The sequence below is a fragment of the Brienomyrus brachyistius genome, chromosome 5, assembly GCF_023856365.1.
Source record: "Brienomyrus brachyistius isolate T26 chromosome 5, BBRACH_0.4, whole genome shotgun sequence".
NCBI lineage: Eukaryota > Metazoa > Chordata > Actinopteri > Osteoglossiformes > Mormyridae > Brienomyrus > Brienomyrus brachyistius.
The window spans coordinates 5,469,381-5,491,708 of NC_064537.1; positions in this window are offsets into that span (position 1 = coordinate 5,469,381).

Here is a 22,328-nt window from a genome sequence, read left to right on the forward strand (position 1 = left end):
ATTCTCTTTAAAGCTTTGTGCACTGCGGCACAGTCAGGGTGGAACAGAAATGGACCTTCCCCAAAAGGTTCCCACAAAATTGGAAGCACAAAACTGCCCAAAATGTCTTGTCATGCTGAAGCATTAAGAGTCCCCTACACTGGAACTAGGGGGCCTGGCCTGACCACTGAAAAACCCCTTTTCATTAGCCCTCCTCCACCAAATTGTACAGTTGGCAAAATGCAGTCAGGCAGGTAACATTCTACTGGCACCTGCCAACCCCAGACTCTTCCATCAGGCTGCTAGACAGAGAAATGGGACTCGTTACCCCACAGAACACGTTTCCAGTGCTCCAGAGTCCAGTGGCAACATGCTTTACACACTCCATCATGTGCTTGTTATGACGCAGCACAGCGCAGGTGGGAAAGAGAGTGAACAATCTATTTGCAGCTCCAAGACAAAAGCGGTTCATTAACAAAAACTGAACACAAGGGGTAAGAACCAAAACAAGTGATACAAGTGACTAATTTAACCACATAGAAAACAAACATTCATCAGGGAACTGAAGCAAAAACTAGGGGCAGGACTAGGAATCAGGCAGAACCACAAACACTCAATAGTATGAGCACAACTGCCATGCAGGAACATAGTACACAACTATCGACTAAAGAAGTGAGCAGGGGGCAGGCACTTTAATACAATACGCAACTGGGCTAATGAGAGGGGCAAGGTGTGGATCATCAGACAATCAACCAATGACAAAGGGCACAGGACAAAGAGAACAGATGGAAAAATTAACAAGCACTGAAGCTAGAAACAAACTGGGAAGACTACACTAAGATAAGGAAAATAATGCAAACAGGATTACAGTAGGAGACAACAGGAATGAGCATGGCGAACCTAAGACTGGGAAACAAATGAAAAATAATAAATGGTGGGGGGAATACAGTCTCTGAGCCACACACTCAACCCACTGAGCCATGCAGCAGTCTGGGGAGCAGGGGAAACAAACAAGTGTTAGATAAGGATTGAATAGGTGGGATGGTCAGCAACACCTGCTGGTCAAATGCAATACAGACACAAAGGATGGGGTGGACAGGCGCTGACCCTGACAACGCCTGGCATTGCGCTTGGTGGCGTGAGGCTTGCATTCAGCTATTCAACTATATTAGCCCAATCCATGAAGTTCCCGGTGCACTGATTTTGTGCTGGAGTTAATCCTAGTAGTTCGGAAATCTGCAGTTATTGAGTCAAAAGAATGTCGGCGACTTTTACACACCATGCACCTCAGCACATGACCGTATCACGCTTGAATTCACTGAGCTCTTCAGAATGACCAATTCTTTCACAAATGTTTGTAAGCCTGACTGCATCGATAGGTGTTTGATTTTATACACCTGTGGGAATAAGCCTGAATGAACCTGCAGAATTCAGTGATTAAAAGGTGTGTCCCAATACTTTTGTCTACATAGCGTATGTGAAGTCCTCCATAATAGTACATACTAGTAATCTGCCCTACAATGATGAGAATGATGCTGATGTAAGGCTCTGGACCCCGCGCTAACCTGAATCGGACAACTGGCTACAGAAAGTGCATGGTTGGATGGATGTTGACATATAATTAAAATGATGTTGATGACTGAGGCTCCAAAGTTTTGAAACTCCCTGACATTTCTCTTTTAATTTATTTTTAAAGTAGTGAGTTTACATGGTGAATGAGTTTCCCTCAAAGCCTCCAAATGCTCACTGGACGTCCTCTGATAATATCCTAAATACCTTTAAAGGACTCCACAGACAAATGTTCGTGCGAATGTTCAGAGGACATCCTGAAGACATTATTCAGTAAACTGGGATTGCATAAATCTGCAGAAATCACTCCACCTGCTGGTCATTGGAAGTTACTACTCCAACCTACTACGTGCCTTTCATGATTCAGAAAAAAAAGAAGAAACGTTTTGTGGTTCCACAAAAGCATTGCCTGCATGACAAGTTCACTTCAGGGACGAAGTGCATTTTGTGGCTTAGAAATTGAACATTAAAGGGGGCGAAATTCATTTTGTGATTCAGAAAATATGCACAGAATGTATTTCATTAACGAGATTACTGTGCATCTTTCATCACATGCATTTTGTCCTCAAATGACTATTTCGCAAGCTTCCCGCATGACTCGAGGGCTCCTCGCGGTGAACTGGTCACACAACACATTAACCAGAAAATATTTAAGACATGTTTACTTCGTAAGGTAGAACAAAATAGGGCAGGATCGCACGTGTGCACACTGATTCAAGAAGGCATTAGGACAAAACGCGTTTGTGTGAAAGGTGTAATTAACACTGGTCAGCAGTCATTTTACTAATGGAAGTCTGTCACCTGTACCTTATAAAATTCGACATGCTAATTCTAAATCTGAAAACCGTTTTTGTCCATCACGTCGGTTATGCGCAAGTTATGCGCCGGTTTGTGTTTATACCATTTTCGTCGTTAACGCTGCCGTGAAGCATCGGTACTTTACTGTGTGTAATATTATATTCCATTTTTGGACATCTCATTGATAAATTTACTACTAATACTACTGGTTTACAAATGTACGTCATTGTGCTTACTTTTTACCTTTGTTTCCATTTTCATAGACAATATGAATAGGCGAGGTTGTGTGAACCATCCCGATAACTTCTGTTACGTCTGCGGACAATTTACTGCACAAGATCAGCGAAAGAATATGTCCAGCATATTTAGAAGTGCATACTACCATTATTTTGGCTGCAAAGTTGCCGATCAGAATAAAGCATGGGCACCTCATGTATACTACACTGTCTGCTATTCCGGTTTAACACAGTGGCTGAATGGCAAACGACAGAAAATGCCATTCACTGTGCCAATGGTGTGGCGTGAACCAACAGACCATCACTCAGACTGTTATTTTTGTATGACAAACATTGCTGGATTTACAAAGAAGAATAAATCAAGGATTGTGCGCTGGTGGAGAACATGTTGACAGCCTATCAGGCAATAGGTGCCCGAATGTCACTGAAGATGCACTTCCTGCATTCGCACCTTGACTTCTTTCCATCCAGTCTTGGCGATGTAAGTGATGAGCATGGGGAAAGATTTCATCAAGATATGAAGCCGATGGAAAGCAGATATCAGGGAAAGTTCAATCCCAGTATGATGGGAGACTACTGTTGGTTCTTGCAAAGAGACACTAATGCACAGTACAAGCGTAAAAGCAAGTGTCTCAAACATTTCTGAACATGCTGACATCACTTTTTGTGAGTTAAGAGAGCTATAGATGTATGCTGTAGCATCTGTCTGTATGCGTGTTCATGACTGTTTTCACAGTAACCCTTTAACACAAGTTTGGTATGACATAGTTCATACTCGTAATATTGTGCCGATATGGCAATTTGTCTAAAACGTCAGCAATGTGCATCTCTGAAACCTGACATGTTAGCTGAATTTCAACTACAAATCTGAAATCGGCGTCAAAAAATGAACTAGGAACAGTTATTAAGTACTCAATGTAGACCAATGTAATCTGCGTTTGACTAAAATTAACTACTAATAAGCAAAGTGTGGTCCATCGTTATTCTGTTCAGAGTGATTTATATGATTGTCAGCTTTTAAGAGTGCTGGACCAAAGTACTAGAGTGAAGCCTATTCCAAGTCTAGTATGTGTACTTCATTAGATAAGCATAACAATTACAACACGTAGCCCAGATATATTGAAAGCAGGCATACCTGTTGGAGCCGTTCTATTACAAATTTGTTTATTTTTTCATAATCCTTCTCTGGATGGCGAGAAACACTCTGTGCACTCGCTAAGACCCCATTGATCTCAATGCTGGTCCCATAAGTCGCAGCGATGTGAAGCAACTCCTTCGCCATGTCGATGAATCCTTGTGCTTCTATAAAAACAAAAGGTCTCAAATCTTGCACCCACATGCGAGCCATCGTGTTCCTGAGCCTGATCTTCATAATTTCTGGAACTTCTCACTTCACAAAACCAGTTATTTTGGCTGCACTCGTTTACCAAGCGATCTGCTGCTACAAGTGTGTTTCTGCACGCCAATCGTCCCCGAGTCAGGTGCATATTTGACTATGACTTTGCACGTATTACAAGCAGCGTAGGGAGTTGGTACTCCATCGCGCTCTACTCTTACAAACTATTTTTTAAAGTTGCGGGCTTGCCCAACAGATCCGTAAAAGTCATGCAGGGATCATATACTCCAACTTAGCGTTGCGACGCCGTTTTCTCTGACTCTATGTTACCCACACGTCACGCGCTAATCAGGTGACCGCTTCTATTCGATAATGGATATTTATCATAGCCGTTTATGTCTTATAGATTATGCATTCAACCAACATAGCAGACAGGAGAAGATTTTTTTTTAAAAAAACGACTACTCGGTCAATTAATGACTTTACTCGTATTTATTCGAATCACAACTGTAAATATATAAATTACGGTAGACACTGCGTATATCGGTCTTTTTCGCTATGGCCGCAGTGCATTGTGGGTCGAATCGCCTTTTTGGGTGGATACAGTTCAAGTCCGAGCGATAGCCTGCGGCATTGTCTTTCGTGAGATGGGATACCCGTGCTGTGTGAGAGGCTGCCATACTAAGGCACATGGTAGAAATGGTAAAAAGGTGGAGCACAACGTGAGATTTTTTCGGTTTCCCACTTGGAAAAGAGGATATGGACAGCAGGTAGAGGAGGTAACGAAGAGGCGTCGGGTGGCCTGGGTCGCAGCGGTGAGACGGAATGAGATCACTTTCAACACGGTATCTCCCTTAGTGCGCGTTTGCTCTCGGCATTTTCATGGATGCAAGTAAGATGTTTTTTGTTTAAGTAGTATTACTGAATATGCATTTTTTGTCTTCTTAAGTTGGTATTTTCACGTTGTTTAACCTACGCTAGCCTCACTACGGAGGGTAACAGAAATGGGTTAATCTGCTCCTGTTAAACTTAGCGTTACGTAGTGAATGCTTTTTAAAGACAAAAGTAAACAGCAAAACTGTAATGACACGCTTATCAGTGCATGTATGTGTATATTCTCCTGCATGGATAATAAGCCACAATGCTGTATAAGGCTGTCACTGTGTGCTGTGCCCTGACAAACCAATGGCCTAATATAGTTTAAGTTTAGAAACATTTACAAGTACGGTTTCTATCGTTTCACATGATGTCTGGAAGGATCTGTATAAACGCATTGTATACCGATTCTGTATTCTGCTTGCCACTTCACTTTATTGGTCATATTTAAAATAAAATATATGTTCAGGCAGTGACATTTATGTGGTGTTCTTCACTCTTTTCCTATCTGAAACACCTAAATTACGAGTGTGTTTTGGTAATGAAAATTGCTTATTACTGATTACATAAAACATTACGTTTTTGTGGAGAATAAAGAACACTGAATATGAAATTTTAAGTTTGCTAACCAAACGTGTTTACAGCCGCGAATGGGGGCGTGTCAGACAGTGCAGACACGTGACTGACAAGGAATCGCGTCTGTCTGTGAAAAATTGATCTTCATAACCGATCTTTTTCTTCTTTATATGTAAGGCAGAAACCCATGTAATTGAGATTTATATAGTTATTTAATGAACATAAACCAATCAAATGGACAGCGTTGCCATATACTTAATTTTACTAATAATTTCAAAGTACAGTATAGGCTAGCTATTTCGAACAATTTTCAACTTACAGTGCTGTATAAATTAAATTACTGAACTGTGTTATTCGGATACGCTATAATACAATACAGTATCGCTGTAGATAAATATTCAATTCAATTTTATTAACAGCGCATTTTCACAACACAACATTGTTAATCAGCCGGCAACCCCCCCCCCCATGGTCAAATTTCACCTCATTGTAAGACCGTGGCCGATTTTTGTCGTCACGGTTGTTTGGCCGGAACAGATTATTAACGTCGGTACAGGAGACCTTGTTATTGGATCCATTCCGACTGAAAAGAAAGTCATTGTGAGGATGGAAATTTTATGTTAAACTTCCCGTAGGCACGCCATCGCTGTCACAACTAGGCATTTCATTGGCTGCAGTAGCTAGGTATCTCATTGGCTGTCCCGCTGAATTATATTTCCATGGAGACGATTGTACGTTCCAAGACTACGTAAGCAATAGCCTTGTATAAATTCTGAGGCGCAGTTCCCGAGTGTCAGTACGATATCTTTTAGCACTGTGTCTAGTTCTGTTACCTACACTTCTCTGAATAAGATAATAAAGATTAGTGATCTTATTATTTTTAATAATCTTTCAAACACTAAAATGTGCACTAAAATGAATGCAGTCTGGCACGTGGAGGTACACTTTGAAGAGCAGGGTAAAGCAGATAGTGTCTGCTTCAGAATACATAGAAGCAAGACAAGGTGCTTTGTTGTTCTGCCGATGGCTGATAAACTGAGTGAGTCTGGCCAGGCTCTGCTCAAAAATATTTCCTTAAAGTTCCTCCACCTGGACCGCAACTTACCGCATGGTGAGGAACCATGCACACTTGCGGTCCAGGATACGTGCTGCAGCCCAGCCACAGCAGCTGCGACAGGTACTGCATCACCTGCGGATCGCACACCTTTCAACAGAGTGATTAGCATATGCCCATGGCCCAAGCTCAAGAAGAAGGTAATGGAAAGTGGTAAAAAGGCCTGTATACTCACCCCGCATTATTGTTTTCAGGTGGTGCAGACGGTGAAGGAGACCCCGAGGCCCCAGATATCATTTTGGGCAGCAGACATGGGAGGATCGTTTCTTTCTTCAGATCCTTCTGGAAGATCCCAAAGATGCTGCTCAAGGTACTAGGCTTGGTTTTGAGGAGTTAAAATGGTGCCGGATGTATTAGGAGTTTATTATGCTTCAGGTAACACTAGTCTGATGGTTGGTGTTGGCTCTGTTCACTACAGAATATCAAGAAACGACGGGCTCCATGTCCAACCTAGGACTGTCTCCTACCACCAGACCAAGGGCAGCCAAAGTCCTCCTCCGCAGCCTCTTTGCAGCCTAATTTTTGGGCTGCTCTTATGGGATGAAGATATCCCCGTAACCCTGCGAAGGAGTAAGAACTGTGGCTGGTTACATCCATCCATCCATTTTCTCCTACCACCAGACCAAGGGCAGCCAAAGTCCTCCTCCGCAGCCTCTTTGCAGCCTAATTTTTGGGCTGCACTTATGGGATGAAGATATCCCCGTAACCCTGCGAAGGAGTAAGAACTGTGGCTAGTTACATCCATCCATCCATTTTCTCCTACCACCAGACCAAGGGCAGCCAAAGTCCTCCTCCGCAGCCTCTTTGCAGCCTAATTTTTGGGCTGCACTTATGGGATGTAAATATCCCCGTAACCCTGTGAAGGAGCAACAACTGTGGTTACCCTGTGGTCAGTTACATCTATCCATCCATCCATCCATCCATCCATCTTCCAAACCGCTTATCCTACTGGGTCGTGGTAGCCTCAGCATGTTTTTGGACTGTGGGGGGAATCCGGAGTACCCGGAGGAAGCCCCACGACGACATGGGGAGAACATGCAAACTCCGCACACATGTGACCCAGGCGGAGACTCGAACCCAGGTCCCAGAGGTGTGAGGCAACAGTGCTAACCACTGCAACCACCATGCCGCCCCGTGGTCAGTTGCAGTATATTGTAAATAAAATGTGCTTTCAGTAAAATCTTGCACCCTACTGTATTGTTGTCTGGTTGTATTTATGTACATCGCACAACTGTAACTTTTGTCGCTGTTCTGTTGGCATCAGGACAGATAAAATATTGATTCTTTAGCAGGATTTATCCTTTGCTTATATTAATGGTTTTATCCATGGCTGCTTCATTTATTCTCAATGAATGCACTTCAAAGATCTGTGTTCTTTAAGGGTATCACAGCAGTTTCTTAAACTTTATCCAGTTCACACTCTTCTTTTCTCTCAAGTGTTTGTGGAAACCTTTAAAAAAGGGGAACTCGGTACCTTAAAAACTCAGACACGAGTTCACATTAAGGAGGCAGAACAGGAAGGTGCTCAGCAGTGGTGTAATGCTGTCTTGGTAGGTGGGTATACTGTTATACCGTATAACTGCATATATGCACTTCTCGTCTGACACATGCACATTTTCGAAAATTTTTAAGTGGGTCTACGATAAATCCATTCTTTCTAGGGGTGGGTTAGGGTTAACCCTAACGCTAACCCTCCGTTATGCCTCTGGTTTTCAAACACCCTGCCCCGCACATTCCTGCTCTACAGTACTTCTCTAGCTTTTTCTAGGCAGGCTGAGAGTTGTGATAATTGTCCTGGTCCTACTTTTTAAAAATAGGATAATCTGCCCCAAAGGTCCTCATCTGCATTCTGAACCATTGGACATTTTGCTAAAATATCCTTGGAAGGTACCTAATATTCTGCAATGGGTTGGCGCCCCATCCTGGGCTGTTCCCTGCGTTTTGCCCACAACCTCCAGAATACAAAGCTGCAGGGATTCTAGGAACTCTAGCAGCATGGATTGAAAACTGTGTATCTGACAGGAAGCAGTGAGTAGTTATTAGTAGCACAATGTCACAGTGGGCCTGCGTTCATAGCGGGGTACCGCAGCAGGGTTCAATTTTAGGACCACTATTGTGCCTGATTCAAATTAACGATATTGACACCAATACGTACAGTAAACTGGTTAAATTTGCAGACGATACCAAGGTGGGTGGTGTAGCAGATACTGATCTAGCAGCAGCAAAGCTACAACGGGATCTGGATTTAATTAGCGACTGGGCTGATACCTGGCAGATGAAATTTAACGTAGATAAATGTAAGGTAATCCATGCAGGGAGCAGAAATATAAAGTACAGATATTTTATGGGTTCCACTGAAATAAAGGTAGCTGATTATGAGAAAGACATCGGTGTGTATGTTGATGCTTCCATGTCCCACTCTCTTCAGTGTATGAGGATGTTGGGTTACATCTCTAGGTATGTGGAGTTTAAGACAAGGGAAGTGATGCTACGATTGTATAATTCCTTGGTAAGACCCCACCTAGAATATTCTATGCAGGTTTGGTCACCATACCTTAAGAAGGGCATTGCTTCCGTGGAAAAGGTAAGGCTACAAGAATGATTCCTGGTCTTAGAGGAATGTCTTATGAGTAGAGGTTAGCTGAGCTGAATCTGTTTAGCCTCGAGCAAAGGAGACTAAAGGGCGATGTGATCCAGTTATATAAGATTCTAACGGGTCTGGATGCGGTTCAGCCAAATGGTTATTTCAATATTAGTTTAAATACTAGAACTCGTGGCCATAAGTGGAAATTAGGGGGAGAATATCCATCCATCCATCCATTTTCCAAACCGCTTATCCTACTGGGTCACGGGGGGTCTGGAGCCTATCCCGGAAACAATGGGCACGAGGCAGGGAACAACCCAGGATGGGGGGCCAGCCCATCGCAGGGCACACTCACACAACATTCACTCTCATATGCATTCCCACACTAGCTCCGCCTCTTTACCAGCCAGAAACCTTCCATGTTCCCAACGCCAATGTCCATCGCCAAGGTCTGATCCATCCGGGTCCTTCCCATTCATACCTGCTGCACAAATGACACTGCTCCTGACCCCCACCTTCCATCCTGTAGATTGTGAGCCCACAAGACGGCTTCATGTACCTTCAAAGGAAAAAAAAGCTGGCTACAGGTTCGCTGAAGATGCGTAACATCAAGGGATAGTCACATGTTCAATGCGTTTCTGTATCTGCCCTATGATTTGTTAAATAATAACCACAATCCATCTTGTTTATGGGAGTTCTTACACACCCTCAAATCAATATGGAAATAGCTTTATATTACCTCCTTATTGGAAAATTGTATCTGTCTTTTATTGGCTATTTTAACTATAAAACTCATAGAAATGTGGTTTGAGACAACTTCAAGTTAAATTGTTTCGTATTACCCACAATAACTGTAATTTAATTATGGATGAAGAAATTAATAATGAATAACAGAGAAAGTATTGTTGCGCAATAATGTATATTTTTGATTAACTGAGGCACTTTCATGGCTGGATTAATGCGTTATATAAGACTCTGTAGCTTAACAAAAAACAGGAAGCCACAGTTCAAGGTTGGGTGCCTCCCCAAGGGGAAATATTACTTTCACTTACAGCAGTTTTCACTCAACATTTTTGGGAATTGCCCTTAGCCATTAAGCTCATTTAATAACAATCTGCACAGATTATAGTCCTGGATCCTCCATTTGCCCAGCTGGAGTTTTCTCTGCAGGTTATTCAGGTTAGATAAGAGCACATCACTGATTATGCGGTTAATGCCAGATTAAAGCAATTATCTCCCTGGTCATTTGATCAAATGAAACAATTAGCTCGGCATCTATGGGGGTTGGATCTTAGCTCTATGCACTATGTAGTACTAGTTCAGGAAAAGGAATGTTTTTTTTTTTTAACAGTAAGGGGCTACAGTTCTCGACTGGTCAACAGGAACACGTTAGTTACTAAAGACAAGATGATATCAAAGAAGAGCAAAGTTGGGGTCTATTTGACCCTTGTGCTTCATCTCTTTCACTCTGTTCTTCACTCCTCTCTCTTGACACCTTATTGTTTTTCTCTTATAATCACTTAGTTTTAAAACTTTTTTCATTCTACTGTTTGGAAAAATAAACTGGCTTTCACAGATTAGTCACTCTGAACACCGAGTGCTTTTATACATTAAATCAAACTGAGGATAACTGCATTATGTCAGGTTATAGTAAAATTGCAGCCTTCATTGGAAGCAGCAAACAGAAAATGATGACGATGGTGACGGTTGTGAAATATAAATAAATATATATAAAGTGGCAGACCACGTGAAGTAACAGAGCGGGGTCAGCAAGTGCTGAGGTGCACAGTGTGTAAAAGTCGCCAACGCTCTGCTGACTCAATAACTGCAGATTTCCAAGCTTCCTCTGGCCTGAACTCCAACACACAAACTGTACTTCGTGGAACAGGCTTCCATGGCCGAGCAGCTCATGCAAGCCTCACATTACCAAGCACAATGCCAAGCGTCGGATGGAGCGGTGAAAAGTCAAAGTGAACTTTATTGTCATTCGGACCATACAATTCCAGAGTGCATAGTAGAACGAAATTGCGCTTCTCCCGGCTACAAATATTGCACAGTGTCTCACAGTTGCCGTATTCTACCACGGAGTGCAAGTACCATCCATTTTAGGAACATTTTTAATGACTGAACTCCATAAAACAACTGACAAAAGAATTAAACCCTTTTAGTGCATTTATGTACATATTTGTTTTGCTTTTTAAAAGAAAACACTTTCTTAAATGCAAAAATAAATAAAATGATGTCAAATAAAAGTATACATATATCTTAAATTAAGGCATGAATTAAAATGGCCTTTACTTTCTGTGTTCTTGTACATTTATAGGAGGCATAAAAAAGTTCTGACAGGATTGTATCTCCTGGATGAGATAGGAATGCTGTGCTCATGTTCGTGTATGTAAGTGAATGTGAGTAAGAGTGTGTGTGTTTAAGTGTGTTAGAGAATGAGTGTGTGTGTGTTTAAGTGTGTTAGAGAATGAGTGTGTATGTAAGCCTTTAAAGGAGCATGTGGCGGTTCGATAATTCAGTGTCTCAGAGACTCACTGGCCCAAGGCTGTTGGGGGGGGGTGTTATGGTCTAATGTTTATGTTATAATAATAGAAATATATTATAAACATAATTATGTAATATTATTCATATTAATCAAGCTACAGAGTAATATTACTAAGGCCTTGAAACAGATCTAGCTGACAACACCCCATGCTCCCCCTTAGACTCACTCCTGCATGCTTCAGGTATCATTGCGACAAAGTGTGACGGCTGTTGTCAGCCTGCTGCAAGTTGCCAAATTTAAATATTGTGTCAAACTAAGCTAACAGTTTATCTGCATACAAACAGCTTCTATTTTTAACTTGTATAGCTTTACTGTAGCTTTGCTGCTGTGGAAGACAAACGGCGGTGGATGGGAGCAGCTGAAAACATCGCTTTTCTTCACCTTTCAGCTTGTTGAACAGCAGGTTTGATTACAGACTCTCGCCAGCTCTTTACCAGTACAGGTTTAGTAGAGATTACAAGCACTGCTGTTGTTTTCCTTCACTGCACCTGAGTTCACCATCTCTGTAACGGAACCGTCTCTTTGCTCTTAGTATACAGACAGGCTCCAGCTCCATGTTAATTAACTACGACAGCATCATTTTCACTGTTGTTGTATCAGTGTATTTATTGAGGAAAATAAGGACTGCTTGGGCTGAATCTCGTTATACTTTTTTATTCACACATATGCCCATAAATACGTTTCTATCGCATGTCTGTTTTAGCGGCCAATGTGAGTGAAGCGCTCTCGCTTACTTTGTATGCTGGCTCTGCTCTATGGACTGCATGTATAGACTGGGTGCTTTCTGTTGAGATGTTGAATCATTAACATTGTGCTATTGTGGTAAGCTAATTCGGTTTTACAATGGACACACTGTACAGTATGTTCGCTTTTCTTTTGATTGAAATGGTCCCAAACTTTAGACATTTTTCATTTTTTGAAGCATCGAAGCAAAGAATTCGCATCGAGGATTTTTTGTAATCGAGTTACTCGATGAATCGTTGCAGCCCTAATCCCTTCTACAGTACACTGACTCAGGTGATTAAGAGAACAATGTTTGAGAGCAACAGTTTGACTCTGCCTAACGAATGGTGCCATAAATTGGACATATACACACAATATATTCTGGCCTGACCCTCACACCCCAGAAACCCACATATCCCTGTGATCACCTGGGTGAAATTTACTTGTAACATAACAAACATTTTAATGTTTAGTTAGCAGTTTTTTAATGAATCATAATTGTATAATGATTTAGTTACTTGGTGTTTGGTAAGGAAGGGTCTACTTTACCTCAGCAATACTAACTCAATCACAAGTTATTCATGCACAGACAACTGATAACACCTTTATCCATAGGAACTAGTTTCTGAGTAATTAATTAATAATTTGTTAATCATGAATATAAGAATAAATATGTCAGATTGTTATTCATGCTATGCAGATAAATAGTACTATTAACTACTTCCATTAGGGGACTATTAGGTAAATAGTCACCCGCACACCTTTCCACTTCGGCTCGCACAGCCGTTTATTCTGGTAAAAAAGGCACAGAATTAGTTCCCACAGCCAGACTCCCAGCGACGAGCTTCCCGCGTGACTCGAGGGCTTCCCGCGGCTAACTGGTCACACAACACATTAACCAGAAAATATTTAGGCATGTTTACTTCGTAAGATAGAACAGAATAGGGCAGGAGCGCACATGTGCACATTGATTCAAGAAGGCATTAGGAGAAAACGCGTTTGTGTGACAGGTGTACTGAATATAATCTGCATTTCACTAAAATAAATTACTAATAAGCGATCATTAAACTGTTCAGAGTTATTTATATGATTGGTCCAGCACTCTTAAAAGCTGACAAAGTACTAGAGTGAAGCCTATTCCAAGTCTAGTACGTGTACTTCATTAGATAAGCATAACAATTACAACACGTAGCCCAGATATATTGAAAGCAGGCATACCTGTTGGAGCCGTTCTATTACAAATTTGTTTATTTTTTCATAATCCTTCTCTGGATGGCGAGAAACACTCTGTGCACTCGCTAAGACCCCATTGATCTCAATGCTGGTCCCATAAGTCGCAGCGATGTGAAGCAACTCCTTCGCCATGTCGATGAATCCTTGTGCTTCTATAAAAACAAAAGGTCTCAAATCTTGCACCCACATGCGAGCCATCGTGTTCCTGAGCCTGATCTTCATAATTTCTGGAACTTCTCACTTCACAAAACCAGTTATTTTGGCTGCACTCGTTTACCAAGCGATCTGCTGCTACAAGTGTGTTTCTGCACGCCAATCGTCCCCGAGTCAGGTGCATATTTGACTATGACTTTGCACGTATTACAAGCAGCGTAGGGAGTTGGTACTCCATCGCGCTCTACTCTTACAAACTATTTTTTAAAGTTGCGGGCTTGCCCAACAGATCCGTAAAAGTCATGCAGGGATCATATACTCCAACTTAGCGTTGCGACGCCGTTTTCTCTGACTCTATGTTACCCACACGTCACGCGCTAATCAGGTGACCGCTTCTATTCGATAATGGATATTTATCATAGCCGTTTATGTCTTATAGATTATGCATTCAACCAACATAGCAGACAGGAGAAGATTTTTTTTTAAAAAAAAAAAAAACGACTACTCGGTCAATTAATGACTTTACTCGTATTTATTCGAATCACAACTGTAAATATATAAATTACGGTAGACACTGCGTATATCGGTCTTTTTCGCTATGGCCGCAGTGCATTGTGGGTCGAATCGCCTTTTTGGGTGGATACAGTTCAAGTCTGAGCGATAGCCTGCGGCATTGTCTTTCGTGAGATGGGACACCCGTGCTGTGTGAGAGGCTGCCATACTAAGGCACATGGTAGAAATGGTAAAAAGGTGGAGCACAACGTGAGATTTCTTCGGTTTCCCACTTGGAAAAGAGGATATGGACAGCAGGTAGAGGAGGTAACGAAGAGGCGTCGGATGGCCTGGGTCGCAGCGGTGAGACGGAATGAGATCACTTTCAACACGGTATCTCCCTTAGTGCGCGTTTGCTCTCGGCATTTTCATGGATGCAAGTACGATGTTTTTTGTTTAAGTAGTATTATTGAATATGCATTTTTTGTCTTCTTAAGTTGGTATTTTCACGTTGTTTAACCTACGCTAGCCTCACTACGGAGGGTAACAGAAATGGGTTAATCTGCTCCTGTTAAACTTAGCGTTACGTAGTGAATGTTTTTTAAAGACAAAAGTAAACAGCAAAACTGTAATGACACGTTTATCAGTGCATGTATGTGTATATTCTCCTGCATGGATAATAAGCCACAATGCTGTATAAGGCTGTCACTGTGTGCTGTGCCCTGACAAACCAATGGCCAAATATAGTTTAAGTTTAGAAACATTTGTAAGTACGGTTTCTAACGTTTCACATGATGTCTGGAAGGATCTGTATAAACGCATTGTACACCGATTCTGTATTCTGCTTATCACTTCACTTTATTGGTCATATTTAAAATAAATGTCAGTGACATTTTTGTGGTGTTCTTGACTCTTTTCCTTTCTTAAAGACCTAAATTACTAGTGTGTTTTGGTAATGAAAATTGCTTATTACCGATTACATAAAACATTACGTTTTTGTTGAGAATAAAGAACACTGAATATGAAATGGGCATTTCCATGTGACTCGCCTTACGTTTTTTGGTCTGTTTTCAAGTTATTGTTTTATGTACCTCCCACACATATACATTTTTATACACCATTTCTTGCATGCATGTGCCAATTGGCAATGGGTGTGAAATGACACAAACAAAAAGTAAGACAAGTCTCTAATTAGTCTTTTAATTACTTCTAATTACAGTGTGGCTCTCGTTACACGAAAAGGAAAGGGCAAAAAACTAAGCCAACATTTAAAAAAAGTCCCCTTCAATGGTAAATGACTGGAACAAAGGAATTCTTGTAATGCATTAGAAACACATTAGGCTCTTATATTAAGATGGAATAGAAAATACTTCTCTCTAAATATTCTTGGGGACTTGCATAATTGGTGTGACTCGTGTTACCGTGACTCACGTTACATTTTTCCTATAACTGGAAAAGTTCACTTGAGTCACCAGATGAAAAGCATTTTTTATTTTACACTAATCTCTGACCTAGCAAATTTCCAGGGGACTCTGTATTTGATCAAAATAAACATTAACCCTTTGTTTCCTGAATCTAGTGTACATGATTTACCCACTAAATAGATCAAGTCATACATGTACTGCTGATTTCTAAATATAATACTTGTATAAACATTTATGCAATGCTGAAGTCTACTCTTTTTCGTCAAACATCTTGCAAGAGACGACTACGAATTAAAATCAGGAAAACCAAAGTGACCGTGGTTGTTAACAGTAAAAGGGGCTTCAGTCTTCTCACCAGTTTGTCATGGGTGTAAAATATCTCGTCTGGTTTCACAGGCCATTTCCAAAATTTGCCAGCTTGTGTCATTACAGAAACTTGGTATTCACCATTTTCAATACATTTTACCTCCCCTGGGTAAACCTTCCCTTCATATTCCACACCAAACCAGTCGCCCACCGAGACACTAGAACATATACATGTATTGTCAGAACTGGCTTCTCTGACGTTTGTGTCAGCCTTCTCTCCAGAGTCGGTGTTTAATCCTCTCTCACTTAGTATTGAATCTGATTCAGCACAATACTGCATCTGAAGAGAGGGTGTAATAGGTGGCTTTCCCATTAACCAACTTCATGCAGTGAACATTTGCAATGCCAGGAACTGGGGGAGCATTTGTAAATACCTCTTCTATCCCCAGTTCACTATTGATCCCATCAGTGTCGGATGTCTTCATTTCAATGACTTGCACATTGCTTGCCCTGGCTGCCTCAGTGAAGGTAGAAGCATTTGTGACAATAGCTTTTCTGTTTCTCACTGCATTCCATACCACCCGTTTCACTGGCCCACCAATGCCATCGACAGGGCCCCTTCCCCTGTGATGTAGCAAAGAAATTCCATGTAATTTCAATTCCATGCTTTACCTGTAGTGGTGCCAAAACAGCAAGAATAAACCTATTAAACTGTGATGCTGGGCCATCAAACCAAATTGACACTTTTTTCACGTGTTTTTGGAATTTCATCCAGAATGCGGTCCATGTATGCTACAACTGTATCTTTGGAATGTGTCAGGTTATCTGAGGACAAAATGAAGGGATGGAGAATACCTTCATACCACAATGCGGCAGTGAATAGACTAAGCTGTGCCTGCTGCCAGTGGGCACTCTGAATCCCATCCTGAGAAACACAGGTATAATTCTCTGAAAAGTCTACCTGCAAGAGTCCCTTGTCAGATTCAGTGTTCAGCAACTGCTGCATCCCTTTCTCTCTTGTATGATTCGGCCTGCTTCCTTTTGATGTAACAGTGCTGCATAAATTTGGGTATCATGCTGCATATGTGGTCTACAGGTCTATTCCCTCTGTAGTTTATCTTAGAAACTACTATAAAGCTATTATGATTGAAACAATTAAAGGAATCAGTATGAAGTGCAGTTGAAACATTGTGACTCGTGTTACCTGATCCCATTTTTCGTGACTCGCATTACATGTGACTCGCGTTACAGATATTCAATGCCCAATAACTTATCTAAGAGGGCACCAGGCCTGCTGCTGGTTTTCCCATCATCAGTAAGGGCTAGGGATGCAGATATATCACTCAGTTTGCTACTAGCATAGGCTTCTTTTTTGTGAGAAAAGTTGTACTTTTTTGTGACTCGCGTTACAGAACCTTTTATACTCGGTGAAGAAGACTGCCAAAGAGAAAGTACATGTTAGAACAAACTTTTATCTCTGAAAATATTAAGAACAAGACCCACTTAAAACGTCATTACAGTGAAAGTTTGAGATTTCTTCAAAAATAAGGCTGCAGAGAATAGCATAAAATCCTATCTAAAGTGATGAAAAAATTAATGAAAACAGTTGCAATATTCAAGCAATGAAATTTTCATGAACAAAAGCTTTTGTTTCCTGAAAAAATACCTTAGTTTCTATCAAAAATACTGAAAATGCAAGTGCAACACAAATTTTGCCTAATTTTCCTAATCAGCATGGAAATGCCCAAATTTTAAGTTTGTTAGCCAAACGTGTTTACAGCCGCGAATGGGGGCGTGTCAGACAGTGGAGACACGTGACTGATGAGGAATCACGTCTGTCTGGGAAAAATGATCAGTACAAGCGGATAATCATCATGACCGATGTTTTTCTTATTTATGTCTCAGGCAGAAACCCATGTAATTGGGATTTGTATAGTTATTTAATGAACATAAGCCAATAAAATGGATAGTGTCCCTATTTACTTAATTTTATTAATAATTACAAAGTACAGTATAGGTTAGCTATTTTGAACAATTTAAATTACAGTGCTGTATAAATTAAATTACTGAACAGATACGCTATAATACAGTATCCCATCGCAGGGCACACTCGCACACCATTCACTCACACATGCACACCTGTAAGGGCAATTTAGCAACTTCGTTTAGCCTCAGCATGTTTTTGGACTGTGGGGGGGAAACCGGAGTACCCGGAGGAAACCCCACGATGACATGGGGAGAACATGCAAACTCCACACACATGTAACCCAGGCGGTGACTTGAACGTGGGTCCCAGAGGTGTGAGGCAACAGTGCTAACCACTGCACCACCATGCTGCCCCCGCTTCTAACCATATATTGTAATATTAGTTCTGTGTCCTGTTCAACAACATTTAACATTTAATGTTCACTATGATTCGTGCAGATGTTGATTGTTGCTGTAGTTTCTGTAGTTTAAAAATAAAATATTTTTTTGGTGGAGGGAATATATAAAAAGAAGGGAAAAAAAGAAAAAACTCCCCTAGGTACCTCATTGGCTGCAGTTGCCGCACGTCACAATTCACAGCCTGACTCATTACAAAGGTGGCATCCTGTGACAGTATCACGCCTGAATTCACTGAGCTCTTCAGAACATCCCATTCCTTCCCAGAAGTTTGTAAACCTGACTGTATGACTAGGTGCTTGATGTTATACAGCTGTGGCAATGAGCCTGAAGAAAAGACCTGAATTCAGTGATTAAGACGTCAGACTCAATACGTCCATAGAGTGTATGTCAAATCCTCCATAGCGGCAGAATATAACTGTGAATAAAATATAACATTGTTTTCATAAAGTAATGACATTTTAAGGCAGGAATGATCAGGAATGTACAATTTAATGGAACAAAAAAAAAACCTTAGACCCTTAGACCCCCTTCACTGCTTTGAGGTAGGAGATGCATGTAGATAGAAGGAAGAACATAAGACATGAGGAAAAGGGGATAATAATAGTAAGAATGTCTATGCAAATATTCATATTCAGCTCCATCAATAGCTGTTGGCCATTAATTTTATCAACACATATACTGAAGAGGAGTAGAGGACAATGTTCCCAGTACTATCCATCCATCCATTTTCCAAAGCGCTTATCCTACTGGGTCGCGGGGGGTCCGGAGCCTATCCCGGAAGCAATGGGCATGAGGCAGGAAACAACCCTGGATGGGGGGCCAGCCCATCGCAGGGCACATTCACACACCATTCACCCACACACGCACACCTATGGGCAATTTAGCAAGTCCAATTAGCCTCCGCATGATTTTGGACTGTGTGGGGAAACCGGAGTACCTGGAGGAAACCCCACGACGACATGGGGAGAACATGCAAACTCCACACACATGTGACCCAGGCAGAGACTCAAACCTGGGTCCCAGAGGTGTGAGGCAACAATGCTAACCACTGCACTACCATACCGCCCCCTCACCCTAACCACTGCACCACCAAACCGCCCCTTGTTCCCAGTACTATTAAAATGATAATTATTGGGTATAATAATTGATTTCCAGTATCTCCAGACTAATATCTTTTTACCTTATTTATCCAAAATATCTCCTCTTTTAAAAAGACCAACACACTGTCATGTGGCATGCTCCACTCACTCACTCCACCTTGCAGTGCATTCTTTGGCTGTAGGTTGTCTGTTCTTAAAATATTACCACATGACTGGCTAGAATTCCTCTCGTTTCTGTGATGTGATTAGCAGAAGTGTGCTATCAATCGGCATTCCTTATCGACAGTCTATACAAGTTTCAAATTTTTTTATCGTTTAAATTTTATATGACAGTAAGTTGCTATATGGTTGGTGTGGTGGTCAGTGCTGCTGTCTCACAGCAAGAAGGTCCTGGGTTCGGTCCCCGATCCTTTCTGTGTGCAGTTTGCACGCTCTCCCTGTTTTTGCCGGGGGCTCCAGTTTCTTCCCGCAGGGCAGGTTGATTGGTGAGTCTACATTGGCCCTGTAGTTGTGAGTGAGTCTGCCCTGCGGTGTGTTGGTGACTGCCCAGGGGTGGTTCCTGGATAGGTTCCGGTCCCCCCCGCGACCCCATTTGGGATTAAGCGGTTTCAGAAAACAGATGGATGGAAGTTGCTGCATCGTTTCTGACGCACGCAGCCCCTGGTTGCTGCAAAAGGTTATTATGCTTATTATTGGTTATGCCTACATATGTGTAAATATTTATTATCAGTTTGATTACATCACTGGAAGCGAGTGGTAAGACAAATAGCTAATTAGTCCATGTAGGACCACGCATGATTGTATCTGTCTGTAGGGTTGTCTCAGACAGGCTAAGTGGGTAGGGGGCCCTTATTGTACTGATGCTTGGGGGCCTGTAGAGGTCTTAATCCAGCCATGAAGCTGCCCATATGATAGATCATACCAGGGTTTAGACAGGATTCCTGGGGGATATTTAATGATATCAGCTACCAACTGCATGTCTTTGGACACCAGAGTACCCAGTAGAAACCTTCATACCAAATGAGAACATGCAGACTCCACACAGAAAGAGCAGAGGTGGGATTCTAATGTCTAGCATAGGAGGTTTGTGGCACAAGTGCAACCCACTGAGGCAGAGAGATAATTTTTGTTAATTCCTGTTATGAAGATTTCTTACATCTCATACTTTATACATACATCTCGTATAAAACAGACATTGAGATCCTGCACTGCTCTGACTCTGCCACCTACCTTCAGTATATCTGCCCACCCAGTGAGGAGGAGTTCATGCAAATCCTGACATCTTCATTATATATTTATCTCTCTGCACTGAGAGGTGACTGGATCTGATTCTGTCAGTCATGGCATCTTTAACGAGGTTCCCAGTAGTTCTGATGGTTATATACTTAACAGGTAAATATTCAGTAACAGGTTCATATTTCAGTTTTAAATGTCTGTAATTCTCATTTCTTGCTTTTCTCTATTTCTCTAGGTGTTGATACACAGACTCTGACTGAGTCTGAACCAGCAGTTAAAAAGCCTGGAGAATCACACAGACTGACATGTACAGCCTCTGGGTTCACATTCAGTAGCTCTCATATGAACTGGGTCAGACAGGCTCCTGGGAAGGGACTAGAGTGGATCGCTTTTATCCACACGGGCAGTAGTAGCACTTACTACTCCCAGTCTGTTCAGGGCAGATTCACCATCTCCAGAGACGACGGCAGGAACCAGGTGTATTTACAGATGAACAGCCTGAAAGCTGAAGACACGGCTGTGTACTACTGTGCCAGAGAGTCACAGTGATGGGGGCTGTGGGGAAGTCGTACAAATACTACTTCCTCACAGAGAATAAGGATGTCATATTATTATTTATTTTGTTATGTTTTATTTTAATCATGTTCAGAATCTTTGTTCCTCTTTACCCTTCAACTCTACCTCAGAATTTCATGCTAAAACATCTATATTTGAAAATATCTATGTTCCCCATGTATATATAATAAATGTACAGTACTGTTTTACTCACAAAAAAGCTGAAGGTTAATCACTATATTCAACATACCTATGATTATGTGTATAAATGACAAAATTACAGAATTAATTTTATTCCTTAACTTTTATCCTTTGTGATAATTTAATATTTCTCCCTAGTTTTCAAAGCAAAATATTTACTGGTGTAATTCAGGTACAAGGTATGAGGACCCGTTTTTAAAATATCTGAAGTAAAATCTTATTTTAAAATATATTAACGGAGTTTATGGTAATATGCCTGAAAACGTATTGCAATATTTATTGAATGTGGTACTTTACAGTGCAGTATTATCTATTATAATTATTACAATATCAATAACTAATTATTGGTAGTAAGGTTAGGGTTAAAATTCTTAAACACATACAAATTTTCCGTACCGTATATAGTACCGTATCCCCAGCCCCCCCGTCAATAAAATAAGCATTTGTAAGATGGATGTGCTGACAGTGATCCTTAATTCTGATGACTTTCTGAAGGCATATGTAGGAAAGTGTGACCTGCTGTGTTTATAAAGAGGCTCCTTCAACCCCCCCAGGGAGGTAAACAAATTCACCCACCTGCCCGTCATATAAATGAGGTTCCTCTAAACACACAGACTTCACCATCAAATCAGCCAAAGACTTTGTGTTACAATGGAAGCTCTGTGAGATTCAATATTTCAGTAGGATGTATGAAAGCACCTGTGATGTCATCAGCTACAGAGTAACTGAGGGCTCTCTTCTATCAGAATGCTTACAGTAACACAGCTGCAGTGGTAATGATGAGATCCCACCCTCTGTTCAGCTTAATCCTTAATATTAGCAATTGTTTGTTCATAAGTAAATAAACTTTCTCTATCTGCTTTTCCATGTCATCTCCATGGGCTTTATCATATTGACATAA